Source organism: Gossypium hirsutum, chromosome A13, assembly GCF_007990345.1.
Source record: "Gossypium hirsutum isolate 1008001.06 chromosome A13, Gossypium_hirsutum_v2.1, whole genome shotgun sequence".
NCBI lineage: Eukaryota > Viridiplantae > Streptophyta > Magnoliopsida > Malvales > Malvaceae > Gossypium > Gossypium hirsutum.
The window spans coordinates 78,406,363-78,420,952 of record NC_053436.1 but is presented as its reverse complement, the minus strand read 5'-3'; the positions used below and the strand labels follow the sequence as shown (position 1 = coordinate 78,420,952).

Here is a 14,590-nt window from a genome sequence, read left to right as displayed (position 1 = left end):
TTCGCACTGCATTACTGGGTGAACCTGTGAAGAACTAAGAAAATCATCAATTTTCTTGTTCAAGAGTTCTACCAGATTAAAGAGCATGATGACCGAATCGACGTTATAAACGCCAGCTACTTTTGTTGGCTTTGTTCTCATGACTTGCCACTGATAATTATTCAGTGACATCTCTTCTATAAATTCATAAGCATCTTCAGGTGTCTTAATAATTGATGGTTCCACCAGCGGCTGCGTCAACCATTTGTCGAGTCGAAGGATTTAGGCCATTATGAAATATTTGAACCTGTAGCCAGAGTGGTAACCCATGGTGAGGGCATCTTCTTAAGAGGTCCTTGTATCTCTCCCATGCATTGTAGAGTGTTTCTAAATCCATCTACACAAAAGAAGGGATATCATTACGTAATTTAGTCGTTTTAGCCGGTAAAAAATATTTTAATAAAAACGTATCGATCATTTGTTCCCAAGTAGTGATTGACCCTCGTGGTAACGAATTCAACCACTGTTTAGCTTTGTTTCTCAATGAAAAATGGAATAACCGAAGGCGAATGGTGTCATCAGAAATGCCATTAATTTTAAATGTATCACATAGTTCCAAAAAGTTTGCCAAGTGAGCTTGGAATCGTCGTCCTGCAAACCATCAAACTGAACAAATTGCTGTATCATTTGAATTGTGTTAGGTTTCAATTCAAAAGTATTTGTAGCTACAGCAGGTCTAGCTATGCTTGACTCAGTTCCTGTTAAAGAAGGTTTAGCATAATCATACATAGTGCGCGGAGCAGGATTCTGATTAACAGCAATCGCAGGAGGTAGCAAATTTTCTTGGTTTTCAGCCATCTCCTCGGTTGTGGTTGAAGTATCGTCCTCTTGCTCTTCCTCTGTGTATTGTAAGTTTCGCCTTATTTCTCTTCAGTTTCTACTAACTGTGCGATCGATCTCACTATCAAACAGTAATGGTCCCAACGGGGTTCTTCTAGTCATACACTATAAAAACCTACCAGGAATGAAGAAAAGAAAAATTAGAAAAGAAAATAAAAATTTAAATTGCAAATAGAAGTAGAATGGCTAAAGTAATAAAAATTGAGTGTTCCTAATATCCTAGTTCCCCGGCAATGGCACAAAAAACTTGATACGTGATATTCGTGACAAGTTTTAAATATTTATAATTAATCATTCTTGAAACTAACTATTATCACAATGAAGGCAAGTGTACCTATCAAACAGTAGTATAGCTTTAGCAAGACCGGATTGTCAAACCCAAAGGAACCAAGAGTACTAGCAATTACCTTCTTTTTATTATCTAGCCTAAAATTTAAGGGATTTGGTTATCTAAACTAATTACTAAACTAAGAGTGCACAGAGAGAAAATTTGGGAAAATACTTTTTAGAAAATTCCATTGATTAAGACAATACCCAAGGAAAAATCCACCTAGACTTCACTTATTATTTGACTCTGAATCAGACGATTTATTCATTTCACTTGATCCGTAGAAATCCCTAAGTTATATTATTATCTCTCTCAAGACTAATAACGTCTAACCCTAGGTTGATTAATTGAAATCTCTTTCTAATTAACGCCCTAGTGTTGCATTAACTCGATCTATGGATCCCCTTATTAGGTTTCATCCTAATCCAACAAAATCTTATCACCCTATCTCTAGGCGTGCAATCAACTCCGCTTAATTATGACAAATTTACTCTTAGACAGGGTCTATTCCTCCTCTGAATAAGAGCATTAACTCGAATCAATATCTTGGAATATTAAAACAAGAATTAAGAATACATAATTAGGAACAAGTCAAATATTTATCATACAATTCAGATAATAATAACAAGATCCGTCTTAGGTTTCATTCCCCTTAGGTATTTAGGGGGTTTAGTTCATACTTATGGAAGAAAACATCTTAAAAGCATAAAGATAACAAAACATAAGAAAACCCAAAACTCCTGAAGGAACTTGAATGGAGATCTTCAATCTTGATGATGAATCCGACTTCTGAGATGGATCAATCAGCTCTGCTTGAGTAATTCCCTGCTTCCTACTCCGCATCCCCCCTCCTGAGTGCCTTATCAAGTGTTTAAATAGGCTTTAGAATTCCTAGGAGCCCTCAAAATTAGCCTTTTTCAAATAGGGTTATACTTGGGCTCGGCAGGGACACGCCCGTGTGACACACCTGTGTGCAATTACTCCAGCCTGTGGTCAAGGCTGTTGAATAGGCACGAGCGTGTAGTCTACCCGTGTAAGTCATGATTCGATCCTGCCAAAGGGAACGACCGTGGGACACGCCCATGTGAGGAAGTCTAGGCCGTGTTGATTTCACATGTGGGTCTATTTTCTCTGTTTTCGGCCTGTTTCTCGCTCTTTTTACTCTCTTATGCTCACCTAAGTATAAAACATGAAATTAAAGAATTAGGAGCATCGAATTCACCAAATCTAAGGAGAAACCATCCATAAATGTGCTAAGCATGGGATAAAAACATGTATAAATTACGGTTTATCATAACCCGTACCTTAGATTTTGAAATTGTTAAAGATTTATCATGTTGCCATTGTTGAATGCTTGAGTAACTTGATGGTTGAGAATGGATTTTGGATAATTGTTGATAGTTAAACTAGTTTTGTAAAGGGATTAAATTGAGAAAATGTGAAATGTGGTGGTTAAAAGTGTGAATAAATTTAAAATATGGGTTGCTAGTAACATGTATTAAATTCGGCTAAGTATGGGTTTGTACTGAATTGCATGAATTTGCAATTTTATATGAAAATGACTAAATTGTAAATATGTGAAAGTTTAGGGGAAAATGTGTAAATTTGCCAAAATATGAATTATGGGCTAAATTGAATTGATTGAATACTGAATGTACTGAATTTGATAATATATAGATTAAGATAAGTTGAGATCGAAATTAGATCGAGGAAAAATAAAAATGCACGAATAGCCGATATTTGCTATCCGAGCTATACGAGGTAAGTTCTATAATTAGAATCGAATTTTTAAATACTTGAAATTATTTATAATGAATGTGTATAATTGAGTAGTTGATGTACTTGGAATATGAATGCTTTATCGATATAGTTTAATTGTCACCGAGCCCCGTTTGAACCGTATGAATTCGTAGGGTTACAGTTCTGATTGAGATCTTGCATGTGTTGTGGACTCACCAAAGTTCGTATGAGCTTACCGATATATCAGTTCGTATAAGCTTACTGTTTCAACTTGACAGTACTTACCATTTTTGCTCAATAGATCTTACTATCCATTAGCTCAGGAAGAGCTTACTGTTCATAGCTCGAAAGAGCAGAAAATGGTAATGAATTGACGGATTACTGATTTATATGTACTGTATATCACCCGAGTATCCTTCAAGATTCTAATCGATTCAACGGGCATAAATTCTGTGATATGATAAAGTACTGTTTATACGAATAAATTACTGTTATACGATTGAAAGTAAAATGTTAAAAATGATGTACATGATGTATGTGAAGTTGATATGATACAATGTATTGAATATCTATATTAAGTTAATGGATGTTTTAATGTATTAAGGTGACTAACTTGTGATGAATGTTTGTGTTTTGGCATTTGGTAATTGAATTGAATACACCTTAATTATTTCTTTGATTATGTATAAATGGAAAGTTTAATTCTGAATTATAAGGGCTTACTAAGCTATAAAGCTTACTCTGTTTTTTTTTCTATGTTTTATAGAGGTTCGATAGCTCACTCGTTTCAGATAAGTCGGAGTTACACATTACATTATCCAATTGTTGATTGATACTTTTAAACTTGTGGATATATGTAAATATGGCATGTCTAGGCTAGTTATAATGGTGATAGTTATGGTTACTTGAGATTATGGTTTATTATATTTAGTGTATAAGTTAAGCCATGTGATTTGGCTAACCTTAATGATATATTTTGGTATGTTTTGAAAAAAAGGTTATAGAATGAAGATTTGAAATGTGTTTGTTATAAGGTAAACTTATGAATGGAAAATGTATGATATTGGTTAAGTAATTGAATATTATGTGGAATTGGCATTATATGTGTATGAAATGTTATGAAATGGCTGCTTATTGTGTTGTAAAAATGTTACCATTTATGCTTGTGTTTACATGTGAAAATAGGATGGCATAATGGCTTTGCAAATAGCTTATTTTTTTCCATACGGGCAAAGACAGGGACGTGTGTCTCAGTATGTGTGACACGCAACCATGTTACATTACCGTACATCCTCTGGTGTTGAAATTTAATTAAAGTCAGTATGCTTTACACGGTCTCACACACGGGCATGTGACCGGCCAGTGGTACAAGTCAGTATCTCCCCTAACTGGCACACGGCCTAGTACACAGCCGTGTGACTTGGCTGTGTTGCATAAGTCAGTATACCTTACAGGTGTGGCACGGACTAGCACACGGGTGTGTGTGGCTATTTCGAAGGGCAGACAGGCTAGACGCACGAACGTGTGGTCGGCTGTGTGACCCAAGTTAGTATGTATACCCTGTTTTCACACGGTTAGAGACACGTGAGTGTCTATTGGCCGTGTGAGGCACACGACCTATTCACACGAGCGTGACCCCTGAAATGTTGAAATATTTCTAAGTTTCCAAAATTTTTTATACATTATCGATTTAGTCCCGAACCAGTTATAAAGCATGTTTAAGGCCTCATAAGCCCTTATAAGGGGCAATAGGATTGTATTGAATGGTATTAGTATATGAATGCATAATGTATGAGTTATGTATGTTAAATGATGTGTATTGATTGGTAATAACTGGTAACCCTATTTCAGTGACAGATACAGGTTAGGAGTGTTATATTTATTGGTATCAGAGCTACAGTTTTGTTGATTCTAGGACTAACGTAACGTATGTGAGTCTAGCTATACATGCCATAAATAAAACTGTGATAGTGTGATGACTACTGACATTTTCAAATATGTTTTATATATTAATGGATCCCGAACGATCTATAATAGATGATGTAGAGAATAAAGCGCTAGCTCCCGCTCAGGGGATAGCACCTTTGGAATCTAAACCCATGTCTAGTAGTCACGGGGGTGAGGCTGAAGAAGCCTTCTTTAAAATAATGAACGAGTGGTTCACACAGTATGTTCGTACACACCCGGCTGTTCAGCAACCTCCATCCCCACTTATTCCCCAACTGATCCCTATAGTTCCTCAAGGTATGGATCCTCTGCGATTGAGTAAACCACCTGTCGATAAGATACGAAAACACAGAGTTGAGGAATTCAGAGCCACTGTTAATGATGACCTTGAGAGAGCAGAGTTTTGACTTGAGAACACGATTCGAGTATTTAAATTATCCTACACACATAAAGAATGTTTAAAATGTGTAGTATCAATGTTGAAAGACACTGCATATCAGTGGTGGAATACCTTGATATCTGTAGTTTCGTGAGAAAGAGTTACTTGGGAGTTCTTTCAACTTGAATTCAAAAAGAAATACATCAGCCAAAGGTTTATTGATCAGAAGAGAAAGGAAGTTCTTGAATTGAAGTAGTGGCGTATGTTGGTAATAGAATATGAAAGAGAGTTTGTACGACTCAGCAAATATGCTCGTGAATGTGTTTCTTCTGAAGCTATAATGTGTAAAAGGTTCAAGGATGGATTGAATGAAGAAATCAAAGTTCGATGATGGATTGAATGAAGAAATCAAACTGTTAGTGGGAATTCTTGAGCTAAAAGATTTTGTTGTTCTGTTTGACAGAGCTTGTAAAGCCGAAGAGCTTTGCAAAGATAAAAGAAAAGTCGATTCTGAGGCTAGAGACATTTAGGAAAAGAATTGTGGGCAAATCACATCAGTTAGCATCAAAGAAATCTAGAGAATATCATCCTTGTTCTAATTCTTATACGGGGATTTCGATCAGAGATAGGGATGGGAGACATTTTAGCTCTAAACCTCAGACGACAACCGTTGCCTGTGTACGTAGTGTTAGAAATGTTGGACCTGAATGTAAGCACTGTAATAAGTGATATTACAGTTGATGTAGATTAGTGAGCAAAGCTTGTTTTAAATGTGGATCCCTTGATTATTATCTCAAGGACTGTCTAGAAAAGTTTACAGCTGAAAGAGATCAACTGGCGAAAGTAAGTAACAAAACTACTAGAGGGAGACCACCCCAAAACACTGGAAGTGTCACACCCCAAAATTATTATTTTTGTTATTATGAAAATGTGACATAAATGTGTATCTGCTTCAGTCGTTAAGTGTTCTCTGTGCGTGTGTGAGGTCCCAAGTTAAAGCCTGACATTTGGCAAACTTTAGTATTTTCCTGACTTAACCCCTACTTCTAACTAGTAGGCTTTTAATTAAAAGTTTGTACGTACTTAACAAGATGGGCTTGCTGGTCTGGTGGTTAAGTGGAGTGCTAGTTTACTGAAGGTTTTGTGGTCGAATCCTTGTATGGGCAATACTTTTTTTCTGCTCTGAGGGAGAGAGTTTGAGTTGTGTTAGACGTTTGAGCAGTGGAGAGTTTGGTGGAGAGAATTAGGGGAGTTGGGATAGGGGGTATCAGGACATTCATTTGGAGTTTCTTTTTCCAAAAAATAAATTCTTCTCTCTCTTCTCCCTCTCTGCTGAACTTTCTATCTCACTCACCCTATCTTCTTGTTGATTTCTTGTTCAATTCGTCTCCATTGTGCAACGCTTGTTTTCATTTGATCAGGGATATTCAAGGGGTTGAAGTTTCTCCATTGTCGTTGTAGTGTGCGAAATTTATATTTCTCAATCGAAGGTACTGGATATCTCAAGATTGTTTTAGCATCAATCGATACCAGGTGTGTGTACTCGATTGCACAGAAAATGGGGTTATGATGAAAGCCAAAAACCCCATTGTCGATGCCATACGAGCGTGTGGTCACCCGTGTGGTAGGCCATGTGATGGGACACGGGCATGTGATTGACGAGGCTAGGCTATGGGCGCAAGACATTACCGTGTGATGGCCAGGTAGGCCGTGTACAATACACGGGTTAGACTAATTTGGGCCATGTGGGCCATACGGGTGTGTGGGTCCACAGGCGTGTTGGATTTTAGGCTAGGCCGTGTGGAAGGACAATTTGGATCCTGTGGACCCATAAGTTTCTTAAGGTTGCACAGGTCGCCCAAGTCGACTGTGAATCTACTATGGGGTCAGTAAGCACTACTTGGACCCCCTATATGCGTAAATTGAATGCACGATGTATGTAACGCCCCCACGCCCGAGACCGTCGCCGGAGTCGAGTATGAGGTGTTACTAAGCTTAGTTTAACATTTTTAGAACTTTGGATTACTTGTTTCTACATTCACAGCTTTTAAGCTACTTGCGTCACAGTCACAAGAAAAATCATATCTCGAGTTACGAAACTTGAAATTAAGATCCATAAATTTTATCTGAATCTAGACTCATATACCTATCTACTAATTTGTTTCTATAATTTTTGGTTGGACCAATTAGTACAGTTTATTAGTTAAAGTTACCCCTATTTCAGGACTCGACTGGTCTGACCTCTGTTTACTACGAACCATATTTATCTCTGTAAAAAATTCATATGGCTATGAGAATTGTTTCTACTAAAACTAGACTCAATAAGGATTCTGAGGATATAAAATACACCACCTAATTATATCTTTACAATTTATGGTGAATTTCTAAAGTAGGAACAGGGGATTCAGAAACTGCTATGACTCTGTTCCACTGAAATTAAAATATCTTCTAACATATAATTTCTTTACTTGTTTCATTTGTTTCACGTGAAACTAGACATAATAAGCTTCAATTTGATATGTAGTAAATCATCAAATTCAATTTCTATGATTTTTAGTAAATTTTCAAACTCGCATTAGTGTTGCTGCGGTATTCTGTTTATGGTAAATTTCATCCTTTTTATGAGTTTTTATGCACTAAGTATCTTAATAGTTTTCCTTAACATCAAACATAATCTAAACTAACCATTTTCATAATTTATCATTATCAAGCATTTCCTCAACCATTTCACAACCATACCATAAGATCATTTACACAAAATAGGTATATTGCTATACATGCCATACTTAAATTTACAAGCCATTTACCAAAAGTCTTCTGGATAGTGTGACTGAGCCTTCGACCTATCCCGACTCCTGAGCTAGCTTGTCCAAAACTACAATGAGTAAGAAGGAGGGAGTAAGATAAATGCTTAGTAAGTTCATATGCAAATAATAAGTAACATAACAAACAGTCATACCAATCAACATTAGCATGTATCACTAAAACACATATCACATTTTTAATCATTTTTCATCATCTTATTACCTTATCGTGGTTGTATCAATACTCAACCCGAGGGTTAAATACATACCTGTCCAAAATATCAATTTCACATCACTTACCAATACGTCTCTTTACATCTCGAATATTCCTCCATTTGAGTAGAACTTTACCCGTTGAACACATCGGAATATAATTCGGATACATGGATAACTTGCACATAAGTGCCATATATGCAATCAAGCAATCATGTAACCCGCCCATAAGCGAACTCGGACTCAACTCAACGAGCTCGGATGCCTAGTTACATTTCACGAACTCGGACTCAACTCAACGAGTTCGGACATTCGCATCCATAAATGAACTCAGACTCAACTCAACGAGTTCGGATGCTCAACCATCCTAGTGACATGTCACTTGTATCCTAATCTATTCCTAAGGTTCAAACGGGCTTTTTCCCTCGATCTGACATTTTCCGTCTTCCATGGAATATCGAAACCGACACTCGGTAGCAATTCATATTTATCAAGTAGTAACATAATTTGCATATTACTCAACATTAACCACAAAGCATAATATTTCACGATTAAAAATCAGCATATCATATAATTAACATTAATAACTTAAAAATAACATTTATGCTACATTATTTACACATGAACTTACCTTGGTACCAAAATACAAGGATTTTGCAATTTAGTCCACAATCTTTTCTTTTCCTCGATTGAGGTCGATTCCACGTCTTTCTTGATCTAAAATAACACATTTAGCTTATTTAATACTCACATTATCAAATTAATCCTTAACTCAAATTTTGGCAAAATTACAATTTTACCCCTAAACTTTTGCATATTTACATTTTTGCCCTTAGGCTCGGGATTAAACTTTATTCCTTATTCTTATGTTTTACAACATGCTGATCACTTTTCTCTTCTATGGTAACATCAAATTCTCACTCTAACATGTACTTGTGACTATTAGGTATTTTTACCGATTAAGCCTTTTTACTCGTTTTTGCTTAAAATCGAGTAGTACAAGTTGTCTAACATAATTTAAAACTTCATATTCTATCATAAAACATCAAAATACACAAATTTCACCTATGGGTATTTTTCCAAATATAAACCCTAGGTTAAATTATTGCTAACATAAGCTTTATCGAGTTACCGGGATCTCAAAAACGTAAAAATCATTAAAAACGGGGCTTGGAATCACTTAGTATGGAGCTTGGAAGCTTGAAACAAACCCTAGCTATGGAGAACCCTTGAAATTTCGGCCTAATGAAGAAGATGGACAAAAATTGGCTTTTAATTTTGTTTTTAATTCATTTTAATAACTAAATGACCAAAATACCCTTACTACTAAACTTTCCAAAAATTCCTTCATGTCCTAAATTTGTCCATGAACTTAAAATTGGTAAAATTGCTATTTAAGACCTCCTAATAAATATTTCAAAGCAATTTCATACTAAAAACTTCTAGAATACAAGTTTTGCAACTTATTCGATTTAGTCCCTACTTTCAATTTAAGCACTTTAGGCATAGAATTTCATCACGAAATTTTCACACAATCATGCAATCATATCATAAACCTCAAAATAATTATAAAATAATTATTTCTATCTCGAATTTATGGTCACGAAACCACTATTCTGATTAGGCCCTGATTCGGGATATTACAATGTATGTACTAAGCATGATGCTTATTTGCTTGTATACTGAGCTGTATGTGTAACTGTTAATCATGTAATAGCATGTCATTTATTGTATGTTTGCATTACATTGGATTGGGATGACGATATATAGAGGAAGTGTACTGAAAGGCTCTTAAGCCTAATATGTGGTAGCTCAGCTGCAAATCTACTAATAATGTGCCGCATTCAGTGCTAATTGGAGTGTAGGGATGGGTGGGAGTTTCTAAACCCCACATAGAATGTAGGGATGGACGGAGATGGTGCGTAGAGGCTGGTGGATAGGACTTTGTTACTGGTTACTGTATGCATGACTGTTACTATGATGGGCTAAGGCCCTAGTGCATAACTGATACTGAATACTGAAACTGAACTGGGCTAAGACCCAAACAGCTACTGGAACTTAATGGGCCTAGGCCCAGATTGCATATGACTTTTTACTGCTAATTGACTGTATGCATGTTTCCTGTGAGTATTACACACTGAGTTTACGTAAACTCATCCCTTTCTATTAAATTGTGCAGGTAATCCCCAGACTTGACGGTTCACCACAGCGGAGGACTTTACAGTGACCACTTGTTTATCGCACTGTTTAAACTTTATTTATGGTTTTGTTATCTATTTTTATGGGTTGTTTTGATGTAATTTTTACTTTTAGACTGTTTACTTTTGTTTTGGGTTTAAGCTATTTTCATGAGATTTTGAATTGTAACGAAAACTCGATTTTATTAAAATTAACATTTTTCGTAAATGCGAACGATTTCCTTCAAATATCATGGATTAAAAGCTTCCCCTACGAGATATGTTTTTAAAAGAATCAAATTAGCGAGGAAATAAGTTTTGAAATTGACGAGAGATAAATAAAAGCTAATAAATGGAAATAACTTTAACTTGATGAATTCAATTTTCAAATTCCTTTCCATGTGACATCGCTAGATTTAGCCATAATGTCTAGGCCAGATTTGGGGTGTTACATTTAGTGGTATCAGAGCCAGGTCGCAAAACTTAGCTGTAAATTTTGGATTTCAAAACTTAGTTCTTAAAGAATTAATTTCAAAATTATTTGAAATGATTTGACTTAGTTGTGGTACACCGAGTCTCCGACGTCGATCCTGTAAGTATTCTGAAACTATGATAAGTTTAAACTAAAAATACTGTAGATATTACATTCTGAAACTACTGTAGGTAGTATACTGTGGAAACATTCTAGATAGTGTATACTGAAACTATAGCAAAACTGATAGAGACTGAGATTTACGAAAATTACTCTGAATTACTAAATGTTTACATAAAATATCTACTAATAAATATTAAAACCGTAACTGATTCATAAATTTCATAATACAGATAAATCTGGCTAGACATAAGCGCACGAGGTATCAGCGGACAAGGTAATAGAGTCCAAGGTAGAGGCCGTAGAAGGGCTCGAGCTGAGTCCTCTTCACTGGGCAGTATGCCAAATCTGGACACGACAGAGACGCCAGTGTCGTCTGCTACTGAGACTGGGTCTCAAGATCGCATGGCTAAGGACGACGGATTATCCCAAGCTTTGTTAATGATATTAGAGAGGGTCGTTGAGCCTAATACTGGATATGGGGGATGTGGGTCGATTACAGAACGACTCCGATCCAATGGGGCTAAAATTTTTAGGGGTGTCACTAGCGTCGCCCCTAATGTGGCTGAGTATTGGATTGATGCCACGAAGCATATTATGGATGACTTGGATTGCACTCCTGAGTAGAAACTGAAGGGTACGGTCTCTTTGTTACCAGACAAGGCTTATCAATGGTGGCTGATCGTTTGGGAGGGCACTCAGCCCGAACATATGTCTAGGAATTCTTGAAGACCACCTTCTAGGGGAAATATGTGGGAGCTAGTTATGTGGATGCTCGTAGGAGAGAGTTTTTAAATTTTACTCAAGGGGATCGATTAATGGCCGAGTATGAGGCCGAGTTTCTAAGATTGAGCCGCTATGCGCGAGGTATGGTGGCATCGGAGTATGAGAGGTGTGTCCGCTTTGAGGATGGCTTCAAAGATAATTTGAGAGTTCTGATAGCTCCGCAGAGGGAGCGAGATTTTTTTGTTCTGATCGAGAAGGCGAAGTTCGCGAAAGATGTTAAGCGCACTGAGCACCAAAACAGAGATAGAGAAAGGGGTAAGAACAAGAGGGATTCAGAGCCCTCAAGTTCTATACAGTGGCCTAAGAAAATGGCCAGATCTAATGGGCTAGTTAGAGTTGGGCCCTTGTTATTGCCACTAGACTGCGGCCATGTGTAGATTGTAGTAGACGCCACCAGGGAAAGTGTTGTAGGAGGATTGGGGCGTGTCTGAGGAGTGGATTATTCGATCACCGTATTAGGGAGTGTTTGTTAAGGGCCGATCAGATGCAAGCTCATGGTACTGGTACTGCACAGCCACAGAGGGTAGCACAGTAGCCACCGAGAGGCCGTCGTCAGGCTAGGGGTGGTAGTGGTATGGGTCGTGGATAGAGAGCATTGGGCAGAGGTGCTGGACAGGCTGAGGTGAGGCAGCCTGCTCTTATTTATGCTACATGTTGTCGAGAGTATAGAGATGCTCTAGACATAATCACAGGTACGTTCTTAATTTATGATGTACCTTATATTGTATTGATAAACATAGGTTTCACACATTCCTATGTAGTTAGCACAGTGTCAAAAAACTTGGGGATTTTAATGGAGAGTACTTCTAGTGAGGTTACTTTATTGAGTCCTTTGAGGAAGTCTATAAGGGTTAATAAGTTATTCAGAGATAAACCATTAGAGATTCAAGGGGCGATCTTTATGGCCGATTTAATGAAGCTTCCGTTTTGGGAGTTTGATCTGATTCTGGGGATGGAATGGTTGGTCAAGCATCGTGTAAGCTTAGATTGTGTGGCTAAGAGGGTCGTCCTAAGAACTGAGGAGAGTGATGAGGTAGTCATGATTGGAGAACCCCGGAACTACTTATCTAACTTGATCTCTGCACTGGTAGATAAGAAACTAATTAGTAAGGGATGTGAGGCGTACTTGGCCTACGTAAGTGTTTTCGCTTCTAGGGACTTTACTGTAAAGGATATCTGCACTGTAAAGGATTTTTAGGATGTCTTCCTTGAGGAGCTATCGGGTTTACTTCTGAATTGGGAAATGAAGTTCGGGATTGAGCTTTTCCCTAGTACAGCTCCGGTGTCTATCGCTTCCTTTTAAATGGCACTGAAAGAGCTTACAGAGCTTAAGGCTCAAATTTAGGAGTTGTTGGATCATGGGTTCATCTGCTCTAGTGTGCCTCCGTGGGGAGCATCGATACTATTTCTTAAGAAGAAGGATGAATCCATAAGGATGTGTATTGACTACCAGTAACTGAATAAGCTGACCATCAAGAACAAGTATCCTTTACCGAGGATCAATAACCTGTTTGACTAGTTTCAAGGAGCTTCGATATTCTCTAAGATTGATCTCTGGTCTAGGTACCATCAGTTGAGGGTTAAGGAGGCTGACGTACATAAAATGGTGTTTAGGACTTGTTATGGTTACTACGAGTTCCTAGTGATGCCATTTGGGCTGACTAATGCACCGACAACCTTCATGGATCTAATGAACCGAGTATTTCAGCCCTATCTAGACCAGTTTGTGGTGGTTTTCATCGACGACATATTGGTTTATTCGAGGACTGAGGATGAGCATGACCAGCACCTTAGGATTGTTCTTCAGATTTTGAGGGAAAAGTAGCTCTATGCTAAGTTCAGTAAGTGCGAGTTCTGGTTACGTGAAGTAACTTTTCTGGGTCATGTGGTTTCTGCTGAGGGGATTCGAGTGGATCCTCGAAAAATTGAGGCTATATTGGATTGGAAGTAGCCTAAGAATGTGTCTAAGATCTGCAGCTTTTTGAGGCTGCCAGGTTATTACTGACGGTTTGTGAAAGGTTTCTCACTGATTACAGTACACTTAATTAAGCAGCTACGTAAGGGTGTACCTTTATCTGGACTGATGCGTAGTAAGAGAGCTTCGAGAAGCTTAAGAATGTACTAACTGAGGCTCCTATTCTGATACAACCAGAACTTGGAAAGGAGTTTCCAGTTTATAGTGATGCATCACATGTCAGTTTAGGACATGTGTTGATGCAGGATGGTAAGGTGGTAGCATATGCGTCACGTCAGCTTAAGACGTATGAGGCGAACTACCCGACGCACGATTTGGAATTGGCAGCCATAGTTTTTGCTCTAAAAATCTGGAGGCACTATCTGTATGGTAAGAAGTATTTCATCTACACTAATTACAAGAGCCTCAAATACCTCATTACTCAGAAGTAGCTAAATCTTAGGTAGCGTAGATGGGTTGAGATGCTTAAGGATTACGACTGTACCATTGAGTACCATTCTGGCAAGGCCAAAGTGGTGACTGATGCATTGAGTTGTAGGGCTATGACAAATCTAAGAGAGATGTTTGTTCGACTTAGCTTGTTTGACGATGGGAGTTTGTTGGCTGAGCTACAAGTCAAACCAACTTGGATCGAGCAGATTAAGGGTAAACAGCTGGAGGATGAGTCTTTGGGTCTTCGATTCCGATAGATTGAGAGTGGTAGCACTACAGACTTTGGGTTGAACTTTGAGGGTGTGTTGTGTTTCCGAGGCTAGATATGTATGCTAAAT

At 37.7% G+C, this 14,590-nt stretch overlaps 1 non-coding gene across 1 annotated transcript; it reads left to right on the top strand.

Annotated features, from left to right (window-relative positions):
• The first annotated feature begins 302 nt into the window (after positions 1-302).
• LOC121212847 (small nucleolar RNA R71) lies at positions 303-409 on the top strand. The gene has a single exon (XR_005908220.1). It is a non-coding gene; the product is annotated as a small nucleolar RNA R71 (small nucleolar RNA).
• Positions 410-14,590: the final 14,181 nt, after the last annotated feature.